Source organism: Budorcas taxicolor, chromosome 21 (assembly GCF_023091745.1).
Source record: "Budorcas taxicolor isolate Tak-1 chromosome 21, Takin1.1, whole genome shotgun sequence".
NCBI classification, from domain to species: Eukaryota; Metazoa; Chordata; class Mammalia; order Artiodactyla; family Bovidae; genus Budorcas; species Budorcas taxicolor.
The window spans coordinates 21,552,792-21,578,496 of record NC_068930.1 but is presented as its reverse complement, the minus strand read 5'-3'; the positions used below and the strand labels follow the sequence as shown (position 1 = coordinate 21,578,496).

Below are 25,705 nucleotides of genomic sequence, written 5' to 3'. Positions count from 1 at the left end.
GAGACTAGGGGGTTGGTTTGTTCACTTTTTATGATGAAATTTGCAACTTAATGGGAATGTAAATGAGAGGAAATTCCCCATATAAGTGTAGTGTGTGATGTGCATACTACTCTTCAGAGACCATTTGTAGGTCCGAAAGTGTATGTGTGTGTATGGCGGGCGGGGGTGTGGGGGGGTGTGGCGCGGGGTGGGTTGGCTGAGAGAAAGCAGGGCCAGGCCAAGTGTCACGTCTAGATAGATCCTGAGTTCAGTGGCGAAGAGCTCTGAAAAGCAGAGACACCAGTATATAAAGCCATACAGCTTTGGGACGCGCTTGAGATGACCTGGGTCGGCTGGAATCCTGTCTGTCTGAACCTCCTCCTCCCGCCTCTCCCTGCCCACCACTGCCATGTGTGATGGTGGTGGGGCCTCCGCAGGCTCAGCTCTGCCTAGACCCGTGCAGATGGAATCTCACAAGCTTCGTGCTTCCTCTCTAAGCCTAGTTCTGGGCTGAAGGCTCTGGGGTTTGATGGGAGGACTGCCATTTCCTGGGGAGAGACAGGCTCAAAAGGAAACCTAGAGCCAGCAATTAGGGAAAGTGCCAACACACTGCACCCATGGGGGTCCTTGATATTCGGTCAGGTCTTTGCAGATGGTGGCCATCTTGGACATCTATGGGGCATGTTCTCCAAAAGCAGAGATTGCATAGGCACCAGCAGGGTGGAGTCTGCTGTATTTGGCCAGAAAATGGAGGAATGGTGTGCAGATGAATCTTTCCTCCGGCCACCTGGGAGTTGCTCTGGTGCAGGCACTTTGGACTTGGAGGGCATCTGGCTGCATAGGAATCTCACCAGAAGAGACAGAGCATCCGAGGGAAGTGGAGGGGAGGTGGAGGAAGAGAAAAGATCGTGGAGAATTGTGGTGGGCGGGTTGTTTCTCCTTTGGGGGTGTCCTGGCCTCACCCCTGGGCCTTTGCGTGTTTTTCCAAGCACCTAGTGAAAGCTTAGGGCTTCCCTGGTGGCTCAGCAGTAAAGAATCCACCTGCCAAGGCAGGAGACACAGGAGATGCGGGTTCCATCCCTGGGCTGGGAAGATCCCCTGGAGGAGAGCATGGCTACCTACTCTAGTATTCTTGCCTGGAGAATCCCGTGGATCGAGAAGCCTGGTGGGCTACAGATCACAGAGTTGCAACAGAGTCAGACACGACTGGATCGACTGAGCATGAGTGAGGGCTTGATTAGTATTTTTATTTTTGAAATCAGTGATGCCCACCCCTGCTTTGTGCTGAGCTTTCTCTCCTCCCTTTGGACACGGCACACTGCAGGGCCATTACTCAGGGTCTTATGTAGTAGCCGTAGGGGACTGAGTTCCCCTCTATGCCCCACCACAGCTGTCTCAATTATTTGTTGCCCCCTTGCCCTAGTTGAGCCTCTGTGGCGGGATTCTCCTGATGTGTGTTCTTTGCAGCTGGGGGTGTAGCTGGGACCAGATGTTGCAGGTGTTTATTTTACAGGGGATTTGACTTTCCATGTAAACTGTCCCAGGGGACGAAGCTTTTGACCTCTGAGAAGTCTCCTTTTCATGCTAACTCATATGAGGGTCACAGAGCCAGATGCCCACAGAGGACCAATGGGGACAGTGGAAGCTGGGGACCACGTATTCCCGCTTAGGGCCAGCCTGTAAACAGTTCTAGCAGACTGCTGCCGTAAGGAAGTGGGGCCTTGGGTTGCCAGATTTACTGTGGGTTTTTTTTTTCCCAAGAAGAGCTGGAGGTTTAGTGAAACCTCTCAAATTTTAAATACTGGCACTAAAAATAAAACCTTTCAACACCATGGGCCAGGCAGGATCACACTGTGGACAGAATGTGACATAGGGAATGCCAGCTTGGGGGCCGGGGTCAGACTTGGGGGACAGAAGCTGCCCGCATGGGAGAGGCTCTGTCCTTTTAGACGGCAGTGGCTTGGTGCTCAGAACCTGCCTGCGTACCTGTCACCTGCGGCTCTCCAGGCATTTGAGAGGGTTTTCAGACGTATCACATGTCCAAGGGCCACAGAGGTGGGGAAGGCATGCAGCTTGGGTTCCAGGTGTCTCTGAGGTGGGTTGTACTAGAACTTGTCTTTGAATTACCCTTGAGATCCCTGAAGAGGGCTGTGACCCACCATCTCTTTTGAGATGATCCGGGTCTGCTGGCAGTGACAGGCTGGTGGGGCTTTGCAAGATTCCCCAAGGCTTTGGGGGCAGGAAGGGTGTCAATGGAATAGGTTCTGATGATACCAGTGAACCTGCTCATGACCTTGGGCCCCGTTTCTTCCTGGACACACTGGCCAGCTCTTGCCCAGGTGTTGCGGTTGGCTGCAAAAGGATCAAGAGTGAGATAGACAGGTCACCGTCAGTCCAACCCCAGTTTGGGCCTCTCTGCATATTAGGGATGAGCTGGCTGCTCAGATCCACGTGATAGGGTCAGCATCTGGCCCAGGGGCTGCTGGAGGAGGAGGCTGGGGGTCCCAGAGAGGAGAGTCAAGAGGTATGTGCACTGGCTTCATCGATGGGTTCACTTATTAACTTTTCCCATTTACAGAGACACATCCCACATCTCGACTGAGTGAATTTCCCGGCAGCTCCGGGACACTTTCTCCTGGCAAATGGGCAAGGTTTCTCTGCTCTCTCACAACATCTTCTATTTCTGTCCTCTAAGTGCATTTACAAGTTTTCAGGCCCCAGCTGAGCAATCACAAGATGGTCACTTACTCCAGCACTAATTGCCGAGCTCTGGCTTGGTGGCTTTTCCCCCCCTTCTTCTGCCCTTTTTTTTTTTTTAGGGTGATGGCTAAGTCTTTTCTTCTCCCCTTCTGTGCACAGTAAGAAGCAGGAAGTGAAATCATCGCCTTCTGTACCGATGTCAAGTTATCCAAGTTGTTCTGATTGGTCCAGCTGCCCCGCACCTCTAAGCTGCTGTTGGATTAGTCATAATACTCTCTCATGCCAGAAAATGAGCCAGCCATATGAAGGCCAAATTGTCTGCCACAAAGAAGGCTGGAGACTAGGACTCTTCAAGGTTTATGAGTGACTGAGCATCTCTTTTTGACTGTGTCTGTCTTCTTTGTCTTTTATTGAGTGTGAAAAACTAAATACTGATTTATATACATTTGAGAGACTAGAATATTCTTGACCCTTATATATCCTTTCCTTGGTGAAAGATTTTGGATTCTGAATTTTTAAGGATAAGGATTTTCCAAATAGATCATTGGAACCACTATTTGCTCATCTGTAAAATAGGTGTAATCATGGTGCCTGTTCTAGTGATAGGATGCGATAAAGATTTATGATAGGAGGCACATACTTAGCCCAGTGCCAGTAAATAGTGTTTATAAATGCAAGCTGCTAATAGTGATGGAATTACTGTTATTACTGGGATGGTGATCCTAGAATCAATGAGGAGAGATAATATGGCTTTGATGGCGATTATGACCACTGCTTTATTAAAGGAAAAGCTGGATTTCTGTCCTGTGTCTCTCTGGTGACTAGAAGACTCCAGTCTACACTCTTTTGGATGACTTTCTTCCTTGAATGCTGATTGATGAACAAACCCTGATAGATCCTGTATAGTTTCCATTTAGTCCGTCTTCTTTAGATCAGAGATCCCCAACTTTTTTGGTACCAGGCACTGGTTTCATTGGTTTCGTGGAAGATGATTTTTCTATGGACAAGATGAGGGGCTGGAGGGATGGAGTGTGCAACTGAGATTCCTCCGAATGTGCTGTTCACAGCAGGATTTGCGGTGCTTTGAGAATCTGATGCTGCCACTCCGCTGATAGGAGGCGGAGCTTGGTGGTAATGTGAGTGATAGGGAGTGGCTGTAAATACAGATGAAGCTTCCCTTGCTCACCTGCTGCTCTCCCGGTTCCTAACAGGCCACAGACCAGAACCCACTGGGGACTCCTGCTCTAGACTGTGCACACCCTTCTTACCCCTGTTAGTTTCAGAAAGGATCCAACCAGAGGCAATTGATGAGCTTACACTTTGTTGATTTCCATCTCACTTGAGACCACACCCCCCAGGACTACAGAATTTAGATTGCTTGCTGAGAGCTCTAACCTCACCTCCTGCAGCAGATTCTTCTCTTCCTTTCTGCGGTTTGTCTTCTCTGGGATGGCTCACATATATAACAGATAGCTGCAGTTTGGAGTCCCCATAAGCAAAGTGATGACAGTGTCTACCTAAAATCTGCACTCAAATGATGGTTCAGTTCAGTTCAGTCGCTCAGTCGTGTCCAACTCTTTGCGACCCCAGGCCTCCCTGTCCATCACCAACTCCCGGAGTTCACTCAAACTCACGTCCATTGAGTCGGTGATGCCATCCAGCCATCTCATCCTCGGTCGTCCCCTTCTCCTCCTGCCCCCAATCCCTCCCAGCATCAGAGTCTTTTCCGAAGAGTCAACTCTTCGCATGAGGTGGCCAAAGTACTGGAGTTTCAGCTTTAGCATCATTCCTTCCAAAGAACACCCAGGAACTGATCTCCTTTAGAATGGATTGGTTGCGCTTGCTTTCATCTGTAGAGCACTGTCTGGTTTCAGAGTACTTTCTCCTGTATTCTCTGCTCTAACCCCTTTACCTGGGGGCTCCTCCTGGGTCGGGGAGTGTGGTAGGCAGCCTTCGTTTATAGCCTGGAAGACAGGTCCAGGGAGGGCCTGTCTTATAAATAGCAGAAATACAACTGCACTGAAGTCTTCTGGTTTTCTTTACAAGAATCCTTCTCCTGGGGCTCATGGACTGGAAGGGACAATGGTTTTCACTGATGCAATTAAAAAATTTCATTTTTTACAAAATTGCATTAAAAATGCAGGTATATGAGGAGAAGGGGAAAGACTAATACTGATTAAGATCTTACTATGTGCCAAGGACTGGACCTGCTGCTTTGGCAAATATAATCTCACCCCTCACAGTAACTCTTAGGTTTGGGCTCCCCATCCCCATTTCACAGATGAGAACACTGAAGCTCAGAAGTCATAACTGAGTTTCCCCAAGGTCATATAGTAATTAGTGGTACAACCAGGATTTGGACTCTGATCCTTTAGGCTCTAAAGTCCATGGACTTTTCTACTCCTTTGGCATGTTTTGTTTCTCTGTCAAGCTTTCATAGCAACAATTCCTTGTGGTGGTGGGGGGGCGGGGGGAGGGTCTTTAAAGTTTTATTAGAGAGCAGCCATTTCCCTGGGGGTATTTAGCACCATCCATCCTCAAAGAGCTCCCGTTTAGCAAGCTCCATTTCATTTCTTTTCCTATTCAGGTCAAATCCTATAACAACAGCTACATTATGACCTGAATATCTTTGTTGTAAAAGAGTTCTTAACGCTAGCCTGTGGCCCACTTATTTCCAAGAATATGTAATGTAAGATTCCAGCAAGCCAAGAGAATTTATTTAATCCCTTAGAGTGGTTGTGATGGGACCTTTCTTGTGTTCAGTTGGTTGATTTCTCCCCCTAAAGCTCTGAATGTCACACTAAGTTATTCCTCTGCAAATGTACATGGGATCTTCCCCCCGAGAGAGCCAGCCTGGAGCTGACCTGTGTGGGAGCAGGATGCGGTGGGGAGGGGAGAGTGTCCTGATTTGGGCATGATTATTGTGTTAATTGTGGGCATGTCAATTGTGTTATGTTCACAAAGAGTGAAAGTCAGCAACACTGGGCAGATAGGATTAGAGGAAGCGGCCAGGGTCCCTGCTCTTTCAGCGATACATCTGAGCTGGCAGCACATGTTTCTGAACCACTGGGGTGAACACTTGGTGAGATGGATTTATGATGTGTTGTAAACCGCTCGGTGTTCTCTCTCCTTGTCCAGTCTGGGTCTAAGACAGCGTGTGGATATTGTATCAGTAGACTTGTGCCTCTCGGCCTGCCCTTTACCTCTGCGCTGACTTTTCTCCAAGTCCCAGAGGGGTTGTAACTGGCACACTCGTCCCCAGATCTCTTCTCCACGGGTGCCCTTCCTTTTATGTAGAGAACTTAGCCATTGGGCGTTGTGTAGTAACAGTCAGGAATGTAGGCTTTGGAGACAGAAAGGCCAAAGTTCCAATCCTCTATCTTCCCTGTACAACTTTGGGACGTTAGGCAAGCTGATGAGCTTCCGTGAGCTTTGAAGGGAATGTTAAGAGTTCCCACTTCGTGAGATTGTTCTGAGCTTTAAATGAGACGATGCTTTAAAAGTGCTTAAGACGGTGCTTCACGAAAGACTCAGTATTTTCTTTGCTGTTATTAATGACTTCTTTCTGGTCGGTGGTCTCTGATTTCACAGAATCATGGATAGTTGAAAGTGGAAGGGGCTTTAGCACTAAAACCCCTAACTTTCTGTTCCTCGCCTTGCTCCCATCCTGGCCCTTTAGATTGATAAATCAAATTGCCTGGCTGGCATCTTTACTTGGGTGGTTAAGACACAAGGCAGACTCAACTTGGCCAAAACAGAATTCTTTATTTCGTTCCCCATCCTGACTTCAAGCCCTCAGTGTTTCCTTTTCCCTGAATGGTACCATCCACCAGATCGCTGAGGCCAGAAACTTAAGAGTCATTTCTGACTCCTCTTCCCTTTCCCTGCCCTGCTCCACCCTTCCACCATTCAGTCCATTAAGTCCACAGGCCGCTTTATATCCATCCGCTTCTCTCTCCCTCCACACAGGCTGTCTTGATCCAAACCACCATCCTCTCCTCTGGCTCTATGACAATAGCCTCCTAATTGGTTTTATTTCCTCCACTTTGTCCCCTGCATTTGATTCCCAACACAGTTGCCAGAGTGATATTTTAAACACGTAGATCTGATTGTGTCCCTCTGCTGGTTAAAGCCCTCCAATTACTTCCCTCCTTACTGACAATAAAAGCTAAACCTCTTACTGTGGCCCCGGGATTCGAGTTAATTTGGTGTCCGTCTCCCTCTCAGCTTCCCTTGCACTCTTCTCCCTGGCCCTCCGCTGCAGCCTGGGAACTTTTCTTTCAGTCCTTTCAACGCACCGAGCTCATGCGCCTCCTTGGAGGGTTGGTGCTTGCTGGTCCATCCTGCGTGAATCCCTCGCCCCAGCTCCAGCTTGCTGCAGTGTTCTCTCCTCCTCCTCACTTCCCCCAGTGACCTCTCAGCAAGTCGTCTCCAGCCTCCCAGTCAGAGTGGCCTTTCTTCACCTCACTCAGCTACACTGTTTCCTCAGCCCTTATTACTTCTGATCTGACAGCAGGTGTTGTTTTCAGTGGCTAAGTCGTGTCCCGCTCTTTGCGACCCCATGGACTGCAGCACACCACGCTTCCCTTCACCGGTCCTTCACTGTCTCTCTTGGAGTTTGCTCATATTCTTCTCCATTGAGTCGGTGATGCCATCCAACCATCTCATCCTCTGCTGCCCTCTTCTCCTCCTGGCTTCAATCTTTCCCAGCATCAGGGTCTTTTCCGATGAGTCGACTCTTTGCATCAGGTCGCCAAGCTATTGGAGCTTCAGCTTCAACAGCAGTCCTTCCAATGAGGCTGATTTCCTTTAGGACTGACTGGTTTGATCTCTTTGTAGTCCAAGGGACTCTCAAGCGTATGCCATTTTCATTTGTTTACTTGTTTACACCCTGGCTCCCCCAGTAGAATGAACTTCCACGGAGCAGGGACTTGGGTCCTGTGCCTAGAAGAATGCCTGTCGCATGGGCAGTGGTCCTTGGCTATTTGTTGAGTGTGTGAGTGATGCTAATCTGCCTTGATCATTCTATAAAATTTCTTCCCATAAGAAGCCCCGCACATACAAGTACCATTTCTCACACATTTTCAGGGATTTGCAGACTTCCCTTGAATCCTGGGTTAAGAACTGTTTCCAAGTATGTCCCAGAGAGAGGTGTGTAGTTTCTGGGATGTAAGGACTATACCTAACAGGTCTTGGCTATTTAAAAAATATTATACCAAAAGCAACGAATGAGATTTATGTTATGTCATATTCTCATGGGCATAAAAGAATGCCTTCATAGTTTTAAATATTGAGTATAGTTATGATAAATCAGGAATATACTGGTACAGGATTTCTTTTTGGGATGATGAGAATATGTTCTAAAATGGATTATAGTGAGGGTTCCACAACTCTATAAATTTACCAGAAACCAGCGACTTGTACATTTAATCAGGTGCCTTGTGTGTAAATTATATATCAATAAACTGATGAGTGTGTGTGTGTGTGCATGCACGTGCATTCGCATCCCTCCTAGCAGAAGCTTTCAGAGCCTGTGTGTGGTCCATCGTGTCTCTTTGCCCTGTCATGGGACAGAGGGCGTTAATGTTCCAGACGGAGGCTGTTCCATTAGCCTGAGTCTCGCTGGGGAGGTGATGGGACCGAAGCCACAGCTGACTTGCTGTGGACTTGGAGTATGAGAGAGAAGGAAACTTTTGCTGTGGTTAAAAAAAAAAGAGAGAGACAAGGATAAACCAGGAACTGCAGTAGCTGTAACCAGTGCCAAGGTGGGCTGCCAGGAATGCACACTCACTCTTGATGCCTTAGCTGCCATCCTGTTCCTTTCGATCTTCCTCAAGAGAAGGTCTCAGGACGCAAGTGAGATGGCGTTGGACCTTCTCTGATTTACATGTGTAAAGAAGAAAATCACAAGCAAGTAACATTTTTTTTATTATTGGAGTATAATCGCTTTACAGTGTTGTTAGTTTCTGCTGTACAGTGAAGTGAATCAGCTCTACGTATACATACATCCCCTTCCTCTTGAGCCTCCCTGCCACTCCCCCACCCCATCCCGCCCCCTAGGTCATCACAGAGCCCCGAGCTGAGCCCCCTGTGCGGAATAGCCGCTTCCCACCGGCTGTCGGTTTCACACACGGCAGTGTGTACATGTCAGTGCTACCCTCTCAGTGCATCGCCTCTCCTTCCCCCGCTGTGTCCACACGTCGGTTGTCTAATCTCTGTCTCCATTCCTGCCCTACAAATAGGTTCATCTGTACTATTTTTCCAGATTCCACACATATGCATTATGCATTATTTATGACAAAGGTGTGACCGCTCACACCTCTGAAGCTCTGTACCTTCTCCAGTCTTTGAACACAAGGCAATGGAGGGGCCGCTGGTTCAGCCTGTAAGCGTGATTGTGGATCAGAGTTGGAGCATCTGAGGAGGCTTCCTGGAGGAGGTGTGGGTTTGGATGGGTGGACAGCTTGCTCATGGCCCAGGGGCTGCCGCTCACGCAGGGTGAGTACAGACCTTCTCCAAAGGTCTTCCTTCGGAGGACCTTCCAGATTATTTCGGAATTTCTCCCAAAGCTGTGTAGACACATGTTCGTGGTTCCAGGCCATCATGTCTGGTCAGCAGGTAAACGCTGAAAGAATTCCAAGGGAACAGAACTTCCAGATGGAGCCGTGCATCAAGGCAGTGGGTTTTTTTCAGATCTAATACTGTGGGAAGCTCGAGTCAGTGGTGTGTCTGGGTGGTGGTCTGGAGTGGAGAAGATGCTGAACTCTGGGTCCACGTCTGAATGCGGGGAAGGACTTGGCCCCTGACTGACTGTCAGCTGTGAGAGGTACTCTTTGCTATGACAGTGCTGGCTGACCATACCTTACATGTGATTTTACCCTTTTTCTGCATTATCTGTGACCCTCTATAAGCTGTGTAACCCATTTAATCTGTTTTCACATCTCTAAAAGGAGGCAATATTATAAATGGCCCAGACCGGGCCTCATTGAATTTTAGGAAATTCTTTCTGGAAGAAAGTGTTAGTCAGTCGTGTCCATCTCTTTGCGACCCCATGGACTGTAGCCCATCAGGCTCTTTATCCATGGAATTCTAGCCAAGAATACTGGAGTGGGTAGCCATTCCCCTTTCCAGGGGATCTTCCTGACCCAGGGATCGAACTCGGGTCTCCCGCATTGCAGGCGGACGCTTTACCGTCTGAGCCACCAGGGACGCCCTCCTGGAAGAAAAGTGGCCATCAGGGGCACGGCCAGAGGAAAGCTGTTTTCAGTTGACTTTGGCCCTCCACCCCCACATCCCTGGAATGGTAGTCCAATGCAGCGAGTTCCAAAGACATCTAGAAGCACTAGTTATATGCCAGGCATTAGCTTGTATGCACATCATATGTCACTTTATGCTCAGAATAGCAAGTGGACACTATTGCTGTCTCCTTTCTACAGATGGGGAATTAAAGGCACAGAGAGCTTTAAGTGACTTGCTTACGCTTACACAGCCGCTTAGCGGCAGAGACAGAAGGCAACTCTGGATGGGCTGCCTCTAGAACTCCAGAACTGTGGTCTTCATAATGGTCTTCATGGACGGTCTCTGATCTACTGTCCATTGACTGTGGCCGACTTAGGTCTAACCTGGGCTTGTGTCAGTTCTCTGGGGCCAGCTGGACAGGAAGGCCGAGTAATAAGCTTCAGAGCAGCGCTTCTCAGAATGGGGACCATTTGGGGAGAAAGACCATTGGGAGACTAAGAAGAACTCCTTGAAACCAAGTCCTTCTTTAACTGGCTGCCAAAAGGGTCGAGGGGAGCAGGCGATGCCCTTTAGCCTACTGGCTGGCACTCAGGAGGGCCGTTAGCAGATGGTCACACAGAGCAGGTGCTCCACAAAGAGAACGGAGCAGGTGGAGATAAATTCATGCTGTGATATGTGGGTGCAGGAGCAGTGGGCATTCAATCTACACATTTTCAGGAAGCTCGAGGCTGCTTTCCATGTCATCAGTTCTGGGCAGGACCGTTTCTGTAGGTGGCAGACCTCATTGCAAGATCTGAGCACGGGAGTGGGAAAGGAGGGGATGTGGAGCAGATTAGGGCCACTCTGAGGCCCAGGCTCTGCCGAGTCATGATTCCATGCCCATGTTTGCAGCTTCAACACTTGATACCTCCCGATGCAGTAGAGTTGTGTTTCAGTAGAGGTGCTTGTGTCCTCGCATTCTTCCCGTGTCCCAGCTCCTGTGACGTCTGATGACTGCAGGGAGAGCCTCTGTTATCCTCTTTTGTTTTTTTAAATTTAAAAAGTTATTACTATTTTAAAGTTTATTTGTTTGGCTGACTGGATCTTAGTTGTGGCACGCAGGATCTAATGGTTGTGGCGTGTGAGATCTAGTTCCCTGACCAGGGATTGAACAGGGGCCCCCTGCATTGGGAGCATGGGGGTCTTAGCCCCTGGACCATCAGGGAAGTCCCTGTTGTCCTCTTTTATTAAAATTTTTTTTTATAAATTATTATAATAAAGTTTATTTGTTTGGCTGTGCCACGTCTTAGTTGTGGCCCACTGGATCTGATAGGTGTGGTATGTGGGGTCTAGTTCCCTGACCAGGGATCGAATCTGGATGCCCTGCATTGGGAACTTGGGGTCTTAGCCCCTGGACCACCAGGGGAGTCCCTGTTGCCCTCTTAAATGGATACTCCTTGGTCCTATTGAATCCAACATGTGTTTTGTACCCTAGAACTCACCAAGCTCCAGATTTTCATTTTGGAGTTTCTTAGTCTCCATTCGTTTCTCTGCTGCCTCCAAAGAAAGTAGATTTCTAGTCCACTCACACCCTCATTCTCCGGGGAGATTGCCCCTCTGGAGCCATGGGAAAGATTGGCTCATTGGTCCCTAGGGAGGCAGGTGGCAAGCTTCCTAAATTGAGTTTCTTTTTTCTTGTCCATTTGAGTCTCTCCTTCAGGCTCCCTATGGTCCTGGGATTACTCACATCTTCCCTCATATTTCTTCCTTTTCTTTTTGTTTTGTGGAAAGCGCTGTGATCCACCCGGGGCAGACCCAATGGGACCCAGACTGTATGGCCATGCACCTCCCCTTACCAGCCATTATCTGTGTTATTTATTTTCCAATTTTCATAGTCAAAGCCTTACATTCAGCATAAAGGCTGTGTTCTTTCTCATTTCAGGAAACTCCATTCTCTAGGATTCTCTGGACTGAACTTTAAGAGTTTTATGTAACTTCATCAGCTTTGCCTTTAAAACCTCAGTCCAGTGCTGAGTAAACACTCTGGACTGCATGTCTCCTAGCCTTGGGGATTAGACTGTGCGCCTGTATTTTCCAACCTTGATTATTCTCAGTAGATTTTCTTTTCTTTTTTCCTCCCCTCCCCTAAGGCGTCATTACTTCCCATTTGTCCACAGCTCTTTTCTCCATTTTTCTTGTTAAGGACAGATTTAGAAAGTGAGATTAGTCTCGTGGCTATTTTGGAGTCATCATTAATTTTTGTCCCTTTCCATGCCTTAGCAGGCTGGCAGTCCCGTGTCTTTCTTCCTGGTTTCCTCTTGATGGCTTTGTGAAAGTCTCTTTTGTTCCTGGGTTAACCCCTTTTGTCTCATGGGGCTTGCCTTGGTCTTGAGGGGCCTCTGCCTTTTCTGGGTGGCCTCCTAGGTGATGCAGACATTGTGACTCTGGCTTGGAAGGACACTGGGTCTCTCAGATCAGGCCTGGGCCATCTGCTGCCCTTGATCTAAGCCATGGCAGGCCCCTGGCTTCCAGAAGGGGCTCCTTCCGTGTTTCCTTTGAAACCCTGAAATAGACCTTTAGAAGGTATGTCTCTCCCCGTGGTGTGCAAGGTCCTTGGGAGGGAAGGTCTTATTCCGTCACGTTTGTTTCATACTAATTGCAGGTTTGAAAAACGAATGAATGGGGGAGCAAATGAACGAGTGTAAACAGCATATACTTTGGAGGTGACATTGGATCTCCAGCTTCGCCAGCTCTTTCTTGAAGCTGATGCTCTCCGCCAAGGAATGATGTCTCAGTATCCCTCCCAGAACAATGGGAGAGGATTCCTGACCTCCAGACCTTCATGTGAGGATTGAAATAGTGAGCACACAGCACCTCCCTTGGTGGCTGCCCGTGGTAGATGCTCAGCACCCAGTCTGTCCTGTATCTTGGAAACCTTTCCAGAAGCTCAGAATTTCAGTCCTTGTTTAAAGCACGTGGAAGCCCAAGCTCTGAATAGGCGCATCTCAGGCTTCCCTGGAATTCTAACCCAGTATTTGGGGAAAACCATGAACTCAAAGATAGGGGGGTTGGAAGGCTGTGTTGAGGAGCTGGTTGGAACCAGTGAAGCCTGGTTCTCCCTCCACATCCCCCACTATTTGCCCCATTTGCTGTCAGGCAGTAAGGGTCAGGCGCCTCCTCATCTCCTGCTAGAGGGAGGGCTGGCTGCTTCCCTGCCAAGAGCCCCAGCCTCTCTTACACATGCGTGCATGCTCCGTTGCTGCTGCTGCTAAGTTCTGTGCAACGCTATGGACTGTAGCCCACCAGGCTCCTCTGTCCATGGGATTCTCCAGGCAAGAATGGGTTGCCATTTCCTTCTCCACAGGATCTTCCCAACCCAGGGATCAAACCCATGTCTCCTGCATTGGTGGGCAGATTCTTTACAACTGAGCCACCTGGAAAGCCCTCTCTTGCACACCAGTGTCCTAAGAGGTCTCCCCAGAGCTGTCAGTCTTAACCCCATCCAGCAATTGTTTTTTGTGCAAAGGGAAAGGAGTTTTTTTTGTTTTTGTTTAAATTTGGTTGCACCATGCAGCATGTGAGATCTGTTCCCTGACCAGGGATTGAACCCACGGCCCCTGCCTTGGAAGTGTGAAGTCTTAATCACTGCACCACCAGGGAAATCCCAAGGAGATTGTTTAAACATTTCAATCAGAGCCTCATGAATGTGCCTCTGATGCTCTTAGAGAACCAGATTCCCTTGGTCTTCCAGGTGAGCATGCGGCCTGGACAGAGATCTGAGTGGGAAGCAATACAGGCCTGGTAGCAGCCTGGGGACTGACATCTCCCTCTCCACCTCTTTTCTTGCTCCTGCTGCCCTGCGTTTCCCTCCAGACCTCCATCATGCCATGCTCATGGCCTTTGAAATATTGCAAGTCTCTCTTGGGTAGGAGACTTTCATCCAGCCCCCAGGCTCTTTAGTTAGCTCTTACCCTTCCTTCCAGTTCCAGCTCGATAATGGAGTGAAAGCAAGCTTTTTATGAACCCCACCCCAACCCCTGCCTCAAGTGCTGTTCCCATCACTTTTCTTAGGGCCCTGTTCTTTTTCTTCCAGGACATTTGTCTTATAAAATATACATTGGAATTGAATAATTATCTTTTAGTTCTGTGAATTCTCTGGACAAGAATACTAGAGTGGGTGGCCATTCCCTTCTCCAGGGGATCTTCCCGACCCAGGGATTGAACCCGGGTCTCCCACATTGCAGGCAGATTCTTTACCATCTGAGCTCCCTGGGAAGCCCCAATTCTGTGATGTTTGTTGTCTCTCCTGGGCTGAAAGCTCCCTGAAGATAGTCATCCTGCCTCCCTCCTCTACCACCCGGTACCCAGTCCTTGGCAGCCCCTGACACATGGCAGGCACACCAGTGGATGAATGAATGAGTGACTTGATAGAAGGGCTGCATCATCATTTGTTTCCCTTTCCTCACTGGGTAGCTCTGAAGCCCAGAGGCATTTCGGGCCCAGCCATTGGGCAATAGAAAGTAAGCTTCTGCCTTTGAGAATCTGATCAACCTCCTCTGATGCTTGTTGAGTCTGGTTCCATACTGTGTCGGTGTCACTCAAAACCAGTTGCCCCCAGAAATGCCTGCTCCAAGGGGAGGATCAGAGGGATGACCTCACCCACCCACCCGCCACCCCAGCATCTTCCTGCAAAAGTGAATGGCACCTTAGTCCCTTGTCTTTTTCCACATCTGGAGAGCCAGGTTGTGTCCCAGGTGTCAGGTAGCTCACCCCCTCCCGGCGGCAGTGGAGCTGCCCCTCTGAGTGCCAGCTGTCTGTCTGCAATCAGGAGTCTCTGCCGATGCCAGGGAGGGTGGTGTTTGCAAAGAGCAACCATGTGCTCCTTATTTATTGTGCGGAAAAGAAAACAAATTAAGGCCTTGTAATTATACAGTGAAGCATGTTCTTAAATAAAGCTTAAGCAGTCAGAACTCCATTTGAAATATTAATAATCACATTTCCCAGCAGCCTTCTCTCTCTCTCCTCTATCCATCTCCTCCCATCCTTCCTTATTCCTCTTCTCCTGTGTCTCTCTCATGGGGGCAGGTCTCTACTGGGACCTCAACAGTCTCTGGAAAGCTTCGCTTGCCGGCTGGGACTGGGCATCCTTGTAATCCCACGGTGGTCTATTTTTTAATGAATTTATTTGGCTGCATCAGTGCTTGGTTGCACATGGCATCTTCATTGCGTCACTCAGGATCTTTTGTCGTGGCACATGGGCTTAGTTGCTCTGTAGCATGTGGGAGTCGTTCCCCAAGCATGGATTGAACTGAGTCACCTGAGTTGCAAGGCGGATTCTCAACCACTGGACCACCAGGGTAGTCTCCACGCTTGTCTTTTCAAAGACCATCAACATTTTTTGTAGGTGTTTTCAGAGGCACGGGGCTGGTTGCACTAGGATTTTCTTGACCACTAACCACCCTCATTCCAGTTAAGCCTTGAGAAGAGGGTTATGTTGTGTTGAGGACCTGAGGACTGGAGCCAGTTGGAACTGGGCTCCATTCCCAGCTTGACTGCTGACCAGCTGCAAGACTTCAGTGAAGTTCATCTAATCTCTCTGAGCTGATTCTTTCTCTGGTGATAAAATCACCTCCCTCATAGGCTGATCTTGGGACTCAGATGAGATAATGCTTTTAAAGTCCTGACTCATAGCAGGTTCTTACATATATTAGGTCTTTTCTTTGGATCACACCAAAATTTGATGAAGCTTATTTCTATTGGGAGCTTCCCTGGTAGCTCAATTGGTAAAGAATCTGCCTGCAATGCAGGAGACCCCGGTTTGATTCCTGGGTCAGGAAGATCTCCTGGAGAAGGGACAGGCTAATCACTCCAGAATTTTTGGACTTCCCTGATGGCTCAGATGGTAAAGAATCTGCCTGCAATGTGGGAGACCCGAGTTCAGTCCTTGGGTTGGGATGATCCCCTGGAGAAGGGATAGGCTAACCACTCCAGAATTTTTGGACTTCCCTGATGGCTCAGATGGTAAAGAATCTGCCTGCAATGTGGGAGACCCGAGTTCAATCCTTGGGTTGGGACGATCCCCTGGAGAAGGGAATGGCAACCCATTCCAGTATTCTTGCCTGGAGAATCCCCATGGACACAGGAGCCTGGCAGGCGATAGTCCATGGGGTCACAAAGAGCTGGACATGACTGAGTGACTAAACAGAAGCACATTTCTATTGACCTGGACCCACACTTTCATGGATGCATCTAGAAAATGCTAAGCACCTCTTAGGTCTCCCTAAGCCTCTGTGAGGGTCTTCCCTGGTGGCTCAGTGGTTAAGAATCCACCTGCCAGTACAGGAGATGCAGGTTCCGTCCCTGGGTCAGAAAATTACAGCCCACTCCAGTATTCTTGCCTGGGGAGTTCCATGGACACAGAAGCCCAGAGGGCTGCAGTCCATGGGGTCACAAAGTGCTGGACATGACTTAGAGACGGGGCATGCATGCAGGCATCTGTGAAATGAGTGCATGTGTCTGTCTGGGGCCCTGCAGGTGGACATAGAGTGGGGCTGTCACTGTCATGCATGGTGCCAGTTCGGTTCAGTTCAGTCGCCCATTTGTGTCCGACTCGCGACCCCACGAATCGCAGCATGCAAGGCCTCCCTGTCCATCACCAACTCCTGGAGTTCACTCAAACACAAGTCCATCGAGTTGGTGATGCCATCCAGCCATCTCATCCTCTGTCGTCCCCTTCTCCTCCTGCCCCCGATCCCTCCCAGCATCAGAGTCTTTTCCAATGAGTCAACTCTTTGCATGAGGTGGCCAAAATATTGGAGTTTCAGCTTTAGCATCATTCCTTCCAAAGAACACCCAGGACTGATCTCCTTTAGGATGGACTGGTTGGATCTCCTTGCAGTCTAAGGGACTCTCAAGAATCTTCTCCAACACCACAGTTCAAAAGCATCAATTCTTCAGTGCTCAGCTTTCTTCATAGTCCAACTCTCACATCCATACATGACTACTGGAAAAACCATAGCCTTGACTAGATGGACCTTTGTTGGCAAAGTATTGTCTCTGCTTTTGAATATGCTATCTATGTTGGTCATAACTTTCCTTCCAAGGAGTAAGCGTCTTTTAATTTCATGGCTGCAATCACCATCTGCAGTGATTTTGGAGCCCAAAAAAATAAAGTCTGACACTGTTTCCACTGTTTCCCCATCTATTTCCCATGAAGTGATGGGACTGGATGCCATGATCTTTGTTTTCTGAATGTTGAGCTTTAAGCCTACTTTTTCACTCTCCTCTTTCACTTTCATCAAGAGGCTTTTTAGTTCCTCTTCACTTTCTGCCATAAGGGTGGTATCATCTGCATATCTGAGGTTATTGATTGTTTCTCCAGGCAATCTTGATTCCAGCTTGTGCTTCTTCCAGCCCAGCATTTCTCATGAATGGTGTACATTTCCTTTTATGACTAATGCCTGATTCCTGAATAATATGGTCTCATAATCAACATGGCTGCAGTGCTTTATACCACTTCTAAAAAGTACCATCTCATTTAATATGTAGTATTAAGGTGAAGTGGCAATTACTATCATCCTCATTTTATTGCTGAAGAAACTGAGAGAGTGAATTGGCCAAGGCCCCAGAGCTGGAAGCAGTGAAGTATGGATCAAGACCTGCACATGACTCCAAGTTCCTGGTCTTTTCTGCTACACTGTGCTGTTTCATAAGTCGCTGCTGACCCCCAGGAGGGGATTCACCTCAGGGTCCTGATGATGCTCTGAGATTCACCATAGATCAATCACCACCTTGCTGTTCATTTCACTCTTTTTGTGACATGGGAAACACATACCAACACAGGGTTAATGGCGATATGGTGGTAGTTGGATCCTTGCATGCCTGCTCAGTCAGTTCAGTTATGTCTGACTCTTTGTGACCCCATGAACTGTAGCCCACCAGGACTGAAGAAGGACCTGGGTCTTAAATGCGTCTTTGAAGGAAGATAAGTAATATTATATGGGTTTCCCAGGTGGCTGCCAGTGCAGGAGATGTATGAGACTCAGGTTTGAGCCTTGGGTGGGGAAGATCCTCTGGAGGAGGACATGGCAACTCACTCCAGCATTCTTGCCTGGAGAATCCCATGGACGGGGGAGCCTGGTGGGCCACAGCCCATAAGGTCACAAAGAGTCTGCATGACTGAAATGACTTAGCATACAAGCAATATTATATAGGAAGAGGGAGAAACTCATGAAGTGTGTGTGTGGCGTGGTCACGGTTACAAGCAAACAGGGAATGAAGCCCAGAGAAAAAGAGAAGAAACATTTACTGTGTTAAGCTCTGTTCTAGGCACTCTTCCAACAGTAATCTTGCTCAAATAAGGAATATTCTTTCTGTTTTACAAATGAGTACTCTAGGGCTCAGAGAGGTTATGTATCTTGTCCAAGGTTACACAGCTAAAGATATGAAGTGAAGTGAAAGTGAAGTCGCTCAATTGTGTCCAACTCTTTGCGACCCTGTGGACTGTAGCCCGCCAGGCTCCTCCGTCCATGGGGTTCTCCAGGCAAGAATACTGGAACGGGTTGAAATGTCTGCTTGAGAATTTACTGTTTTTGTTGCTGTTGTTCTATCATGGTGCAAAGGCAAACTCACTTATCTGAGGGTGGTCAGGATCCCAACTTTCCCCAAAAAGAACATGAGAAAATTGTTTCTTCTTGGCAGGGAGACTGGTATCTTCTCAGTATCACTGATTTTGCTTATCATGTTCTCAGCCTCCATGTCCCACTCCCTGGGGATTCAGCACCATGGCCAGAACCCAAGGCGCCCTCTCGGGCTTTCCAGAAAGAGCTGAGAACAGCTCTCCAGAGAGAAGCTCCCAGTCTGATCCCCCGCTGTATCTTCTCTCCAGTATCATCACAGTCACTCACCTGGGTCCTTAAGTGCCATGCGGCACTCAGGAAGAGCCTAGCACATGTGGTGGGCAGCTGGCCTGCTCTTTGCCAGCCTTGCCGGTGGGGTCCAGATGCAAGCAGAGGAGGAGATGTGAGGAAGGTGTGCTTGTCTAGGCTCCTCTCCCCCACCAGCCCTCATACAGAGGGAATATGGACTTGTGATTTATGCTGGGGTTACCCTGAACTAGGGCATCATCTAGGACCACGGAATTGGGAGGGAGATGGGAAGCTGGAGTGGGATTCTTTCTTTCAGGGCAGAGCTCCTGGGGCCTGTGGCTCAGGTTTGCTGTGCCCATCGCTCTGGCCAAGGCTGCTCTGTCTCTGTTGAGCAGGGGCCCTGAGCAAGCACAAGCGTCACGTGCCGTCTCAGAGTGAGAGGACATAGACTGTGTGAGGAGCAGCAGAGCTGGCTGAGCTATGGGTCTGTCCTGTGCGACAATGTGCTTTCGCTCTTGGAAGGCTTTCATCTGAAGGCGTGACACACAGTCCCAACTGGAGGCCACACCTCCTGGCTGATATGCGTGTGTATGTACACACTCACACACCACACACAGGTGCACACTCCAGTAGTGTGCTAAGGGCATGGATTCTGGAATCAAACATGATCATTCAGGTGCTCTTTTAACATTACTGGCTTGTGACCTTGAACTAGCCACCTAACCTCTAAGCCATGTTTTGTTTTGTTTTCTAAATGAGAGCAAATCATAGCAATAATGTGGGCCATAAAAGGTTTTGAGAAAGATTCAGTGGGCTAACATCTTTAATATCTAATATCTTTAGTGATTAGTTCTTAACAAGCACTCAATAAATGTCACCTATTAGTTCTCTTTTTCAGGAAATTATTTCTGTATCCCAATTTTCTTTCGTTTATTCACATGATTATTGTCAATGATTCTGAAAAAAAATTCCCATAGTGGGGAAAAGTGATTAGCAAGTTAATTAATTATTTGCATTTGTCTTAAAGCTCATGGTTTAAATTAAGCCGAGGTCAGCGATAGTCGTGCCAGAATAAAAAAGAATTAGTTGACTTTGGCACCCAGTTAAATGCAAGATTTGTGAAATTCAGACCATTCAGTAAAATTTACCTATGTGCTTTTATTTAACTAACAGTGATGGTGATCACAGTGCTAACTATGTCTTCCACTCTGTGAAAAGAGCTGCCGGCAGAATTATAAATTCTGGTGCGGACGGTCGCCCCTGGATATGCCAGCCTTTGTCAGACTCAGGCACGAGTGCTCTTTCCCTCTGTTCTTCTCTCTCTCGTTTCTCTAAGTCTCCGTTTAGATCCAGGGCAGGAATGGAGACCCAGACATGGAAAACGGATACGTGCACACAGGCAGGGGAAGGGGAAGTGGGACGAGTGGGGAGGGTAGCGCTGGCGTACGCACACTCCACGAGCTGCATAGCACAAGGAGCTCAGCCTGGTGCTCTGTGGGCACCGAGAGGTATGGGACAAGGGTGTGAGATTGCGGGGGGAGGGAGGCTTAACTGGGAGAAGTGTATGTATACTTACCGCTGATTCACCTTGTTGCACAGCAGAAACTAACACAACATTGTAAAGCAACTATACTCCAATATGAAAAAAGTGCTTTGTCTCTGTAGGCAAATGCCCACCCTTCCAGCTTAGATTCCAGCCTCATGCAGCCTGGGAGAAGGTGAAGAAACAGCCCCTTGGAGGCCGTTCCACCCTACGTGGAACCAAGTGGAGGGATGGTGGATTCTGGGTTCCATGAATTCAGTATAAGAGTTCTCATTTCATCTCTTCCTTCCGTAAGTCCCCATGGACTCTGTCGGGTCTCCGCAGGAGGGAGCACATGGTGAATAGGAACAAGCCCTGCTTCTTTCAAACATTTTGCAGAATTGGACAATAGAGACCAAAAGACTGTGCATGGTATAAATTACAGAAAACAGTGGTGTAATGACATTGTTTGGTGAATAAATTAAAGCCCTGAGTCATGAGGCCAATAACAGAGCAAGCAAGCAAGTTGGAGAAGTATAATTAAAAGGAGAAAAGAGATGTTTTCAGCTGATACTGGAAATGAGACCAAGATGGGGGTGGGGTGGCTGGATGGGGGCAGCTGGCCTCTTCCTATGGCTGTAGCTCAGCAGAGAGGCTGTAAGAGGCAGTCCAGCAAGGTGAGAGAGGAGGCCAGCACTTCTGAAACCAAGGAGGATAGAGTGGTGACCCGGAGAATTTTAGTGGAAGGAAAAACCACATGAGCTTTGGAAATAGAGATAATTGTAGGTCCTGAACTCTGCAATGATTTAGGATAAGGAAGGATGGGAGAGGTCTGTGCAAAGACGGATAAACTGGGAAATGAAAAGGGGCATCAAGGTTGGGACTGGGTGTCCTCAGGGTCATGGGGTTCTGATGATTGTTCTCTTGAGTTTCTAATATTTGCAGCTCTGGACTTTCTTGAAAATAAAGTTACTTGCCCTTTTTAAGGATTAGAAAAAAACAAGATGTTTTATACAAGGACACCCAGCGTGGGCCAGCTGACATGCACAGATGTGGACACTGTGGCCAGGCTGACTGCATCTCACAACCCTGTGGGGCCAGGAGAAGTTTAAGACAATGCAGAAACATTCAAATTCTGAGCCACAAGCAAACTTTGTCAGACGGGTCCCTTTCCCCGAATTCATCTGGAAATGTTATCAATGAAGGGGTGGGGGAACATGTCTTGCTCACTCCACGCTCCGGTGCCTAGCCTTGCCTGGCAGAGACTAGGTACCAGATCAGCGCGTGTCAATGATGGAGGGGTGGGGTTTACTTTCAATGGAGTAAAAGCTGAGATGAGGCTAAAGCTCATTTTGTTTAGAGAATTTGCTCAGCTTTTTTGTTCTGGGTTGTGAAGCAACACCTAGAAGAGGGCGTGGCACAGAGTAAGAATTTATTACAATTATTGTCCAAACTGGGATGTTCTGAGAGCAGCGGGGGAACTAATGGGATGTGATTCCAGGACCACAGGTATAAACTGGGGCTGTCTGGGTACACCTTGCTGTGTGGTCACCTGTCGTCAGTACTTAGTGAATGAATTAATCTTGTATTCTTGCAGATATATAAGGAAAAGGGAATGTTTTGTAGGTTTGCCTTCTTTCAGACAAATTGCATTCACTTATCCTTGGGTTCATTCAACAAATATTTACCAAGCACCTACCAGGTGTATACCAGGTATTCTGCTTGTATCAGGTATACAAAGAGACAGGAAATAAGGATGCCTGCTGTCTAAAAGTGAGCCAGAGTGTTGATAGGCACATTATATGATGCTATGACATGAAAGTGAAAGTTGCTCAGTTGTGTCCAACTCTTTGCGACCCCATGGACTATACAGTCCATAGAATTCTCCAGGCCAGAATACTGGAATGGGTAGCCTTCCCCTTCTCCAGGAGATCTTCCCAACCCAGGGATTAAACCCAGATCTCCTGCGTTGCAGGTGGATTCTTTACCAGCTGAGCCACCAGGGAAGCCCAAGAATACTGGAGTGGATAGCCTATCCCTTCCCTAGGAGATTTTCCCGACCCAGGAATTGAACCAAGGTCTCCTGCATTGCAGGCAGATTCTTTACCAACTGAGCTATGAGGGAAGCCCTATGATGCTATGACATCTGGCTCCTCTAAGAATGTCTGGTCCACGCCTCATCACCCTGCATGACTCCCTAAAATGTCCCTCCTCTAACCAGCCTTCCTAACCACCATCTCCAGACAATGCTTTCTCCATGCACATGTGGAGATGGTGGTTAGGAAGGCTGCTTAGAGGAGGGACACTTTAGGGAGCCATGGAGGGTGATGAGGCGTGTACCAGACATTCTGAGAGGAGCCAGACGTCAAGGAAGCCTGCCCAGGGCAGAGAGTTTATTCCAGATGCTGGGAATAGAATTGTGACCAAGACAGTGTGTCTCCGACCTCACAACCAGATCGTCTACAAGTCCCCTCTACGCCTACGTCTCCATTCCTTGCCTGCAGATAGGCTTATCAGTGCCGTTTTTCTAGATTCCATATACATGCATTAATATACAATGTTTGTTTTTATCTTTCTGACTTACTTCACTCTGTGTAACAGACCTGTGGACACAATAGGGGAAGGAGAGGGTGGAACGAACTGAGAAAGTAGCATTGACATTTATTCACTATTCACTACCATGTGTGAAATAGACAGCTAGTGGGAAGCTGCTGGGAGCTCAGCTCGGTGCTCTGTGGTGGTAACTGCGTATATAGTTACAACTGATACACGCTGTATGCCAGAAACCAATGCAACATTGTAAAGCAATTATCCTCCAATTAAAAAAAAAATAGAATATCATCTAATTCATCAGGTCTGTGATGGGGGAATTACAGTGTGTGATGGGAGGCAGGAGGCTTTCTGGGGGTGACCCTGGCAGAGTGCTTGGTAGGGAAAGAGACTTCCAGATCCTCAGTTTGACCGAAAGGCTAGCTGAGCATCGCCCACCCCTGCCCGCCTCCTGTTTGGTGATGTGGGGTAGGTTTTGACCCTGCCCTCCTTCCTCTGCTATTGTCAATGGGCAAACAGAGCAGCCACAAGACTGCACTGGGGCAGCCACTGTTGTGTGCAGAGGTGGGAGGCTCACAGGTCTCCCTGGGCCACCTGGAAGCCTCCGGATCTAGGGGAAGAGCCTGGGTGGGAGGTAATGGGTAGACAGGAAGCCAGTGCAGGGGGAGGGAGCCCGGGTATTGCTTCGATAAGGCCCATCTGCTTCCCCATCCAGAGCTTTTGAATGTAATATGAAAATGTTCCTCATTATTTTCCTTGGATGGGTTTGCTATCCTGATGATATTAATTATTCTTAAAGGTCAACAGCGCTCTTTCGAATCCCCTTCTGTTCTATCATGTAATCAGTTAATTAATTGGAAACCATTTAGCAGCGTCTGCTGAGCGCGTTGCCGGGTGTGAGTTTTCTTGTTTTGCTGCTTCTGCGGTGATGGTTCCCTCCACGTGCCTCTTTTCTTCCAAAAATTTGGGAAATTGAGCGTGGGCTGCACCCTGCATCCCCCTCCCCTGGTGGACCCCCCACTTTGTTCACAGTTGTCATGTCATCAGCTTTTATCCCCTTGAGTCTCTACGAGTAATAATAGCTCGTTTCCATTCAGTGCCTACGTCGGGCACTGTGTCCGTGTGTAATAGTTAATTCTCACTTTCTAATGTGGTAGAGATTTTGTTCCTGGGTTCCATCCCTGAATCGGGAAGATCCCCTGGAGTTGGGAATGGCTACCCACTCCAGTATTCATGGTGGTAAAGAGAGCCAACCAAGAATTATATAGCTAGAAAGTGGCTGAGCAAAGACAGAAACGTCTAGAAGCCTTCTATCCTGTGTGCTAGGATGCTGGTGCTTCACAGCATCTGGGAGAGGAGACTTGGGTCGTTGCTGAAGAATCTTATTTAAAATTCTTAGTCACAAGTGTTGCTGGTTCATAATGTGTGTGTTTAGTTGCTCAGTTGCGTCTGACTCTTTGTAACCCCTTGGAGGTAGCTCGCCAGGCTCCTCTGTCCATGGGATTCTCCAGGCAAGAATACTGGAGTGGGTTGCCATTTCCTTCTCCAAGGGATCTTCCTAACTCTGGGATCAAACCCACATCTCCTGCATGGGCAGGCAGATTCTTTACCACTGAGCCACCAGGGAAGTCTTAGTGCGTTGTTACAGTGTGGGGTTGGGCTATTATATGCACAGTCTTTAAAGAGCGCCAGCCCAGAGTGAGGACCACTGGGCACGTGAGCTCCTATCATTACTACCACCTGCAATACCTCAATGACCCCAGCCAGGCATCGAGTACATGCTATGAGCCAAGAACTGTTTTTGGGACACATGCACTAATGCAGCTTGATTTTGCAGGCTGCTCTTTAAGCCTTCTGCTTTTGACTTCGGTAGTTTGGATGCACAGACTGAGACCCAGAGAGGTACAGTAACTTTTTCAGGAAGAATCATCCAATCTGGGAGGGCCAGAGCCACCCAGCTTCTAGCCCGATGGTCTGACTCGAGTCTGGGCTACTTACCAGTAAGCCAGCAGTTCTCACACTTTAGCCTGAGTCAGCGTCACCTGGAGTGCTTGATACAACACAGGACGCCGGGTGAACCCCACGAGTGCCCTCCTCAGCAGCTCTGGGGTGGGGGCCCTGGGAATGTGCATTTCCAAGTCCACACTGATGCTGCTGCTGCTGGTCTGGGGACCACACTTGGAAAGTCTCTGCCTGCCCGACAGATTTGGCTTCACAGAGCAGGGCAGCCAGGACATGATGAGGGTCTCCATCACATGGGCTGACCAGGGGCTCCCTGACAGCTGTCGGTGCAAACTCCATCTTAAAAGTTAATCTGTTACCCAGTTCCTCAGATGTTCTTTGTGACTGAGCCTCCTGGCCAGACCGGGCAGAGGAAGAGGCCCTGAGCACCAGTGACATTTGTTTGTCCTCTGGGCTCTGCCAGACGCTGGGCAGGCAGCATCTTCAGCTCCTTATTTCTGCAGTCTGTGGTCCGGGAGGGGGAGGGACGGGGAGGGGGAGGGAATCTGAGCTGCTCTGGTTCATAGAAGCCCAAAGCCCGCAGGCCGTTGTCAGCAGAGTCACCTCTGTTCTGCCCTGGCCACTCCAGAGAGTGGTCTCAGTTAGCCAGTTGTCCCTAATCGATGGCACTGTGCTCCAAGCACCTAGAAAATCTCCAAGCTCCTCCAGAGGGCCACTCCTCAGGCAGCCAGGAGCGTGGCCTTTGGCACAGAGCCACAGGCACAATCGTTTCTCCTGCAGTGTGGCTCTGGCCCGCTGTTGCCACGCGCCTGCCTGCCGCCTGCCTCTCCCAGCCCAGCACCACCCTCTGCACCCTCGCCCTGGTGGCTCTTCCACTCGCTGTGCTCCCCAGCCCCAGCCTGGGATT

The 25,705-nt window shown here is 48.7% G+C and overlaps 1 protein-coding gene across 1 annotated transcript in view; it reads left to right on the top strand.

The window, feature by feature from the left end:
- Positions 1-25,705, top strand: part of NTRK3 (neurotrophic receptor tyrosine kinase 3) — a 414,336-nt gene that overhangs the window by 78,712 nt on the left and 309,919 nt on the right. The window lies entirely within an intron of this gene.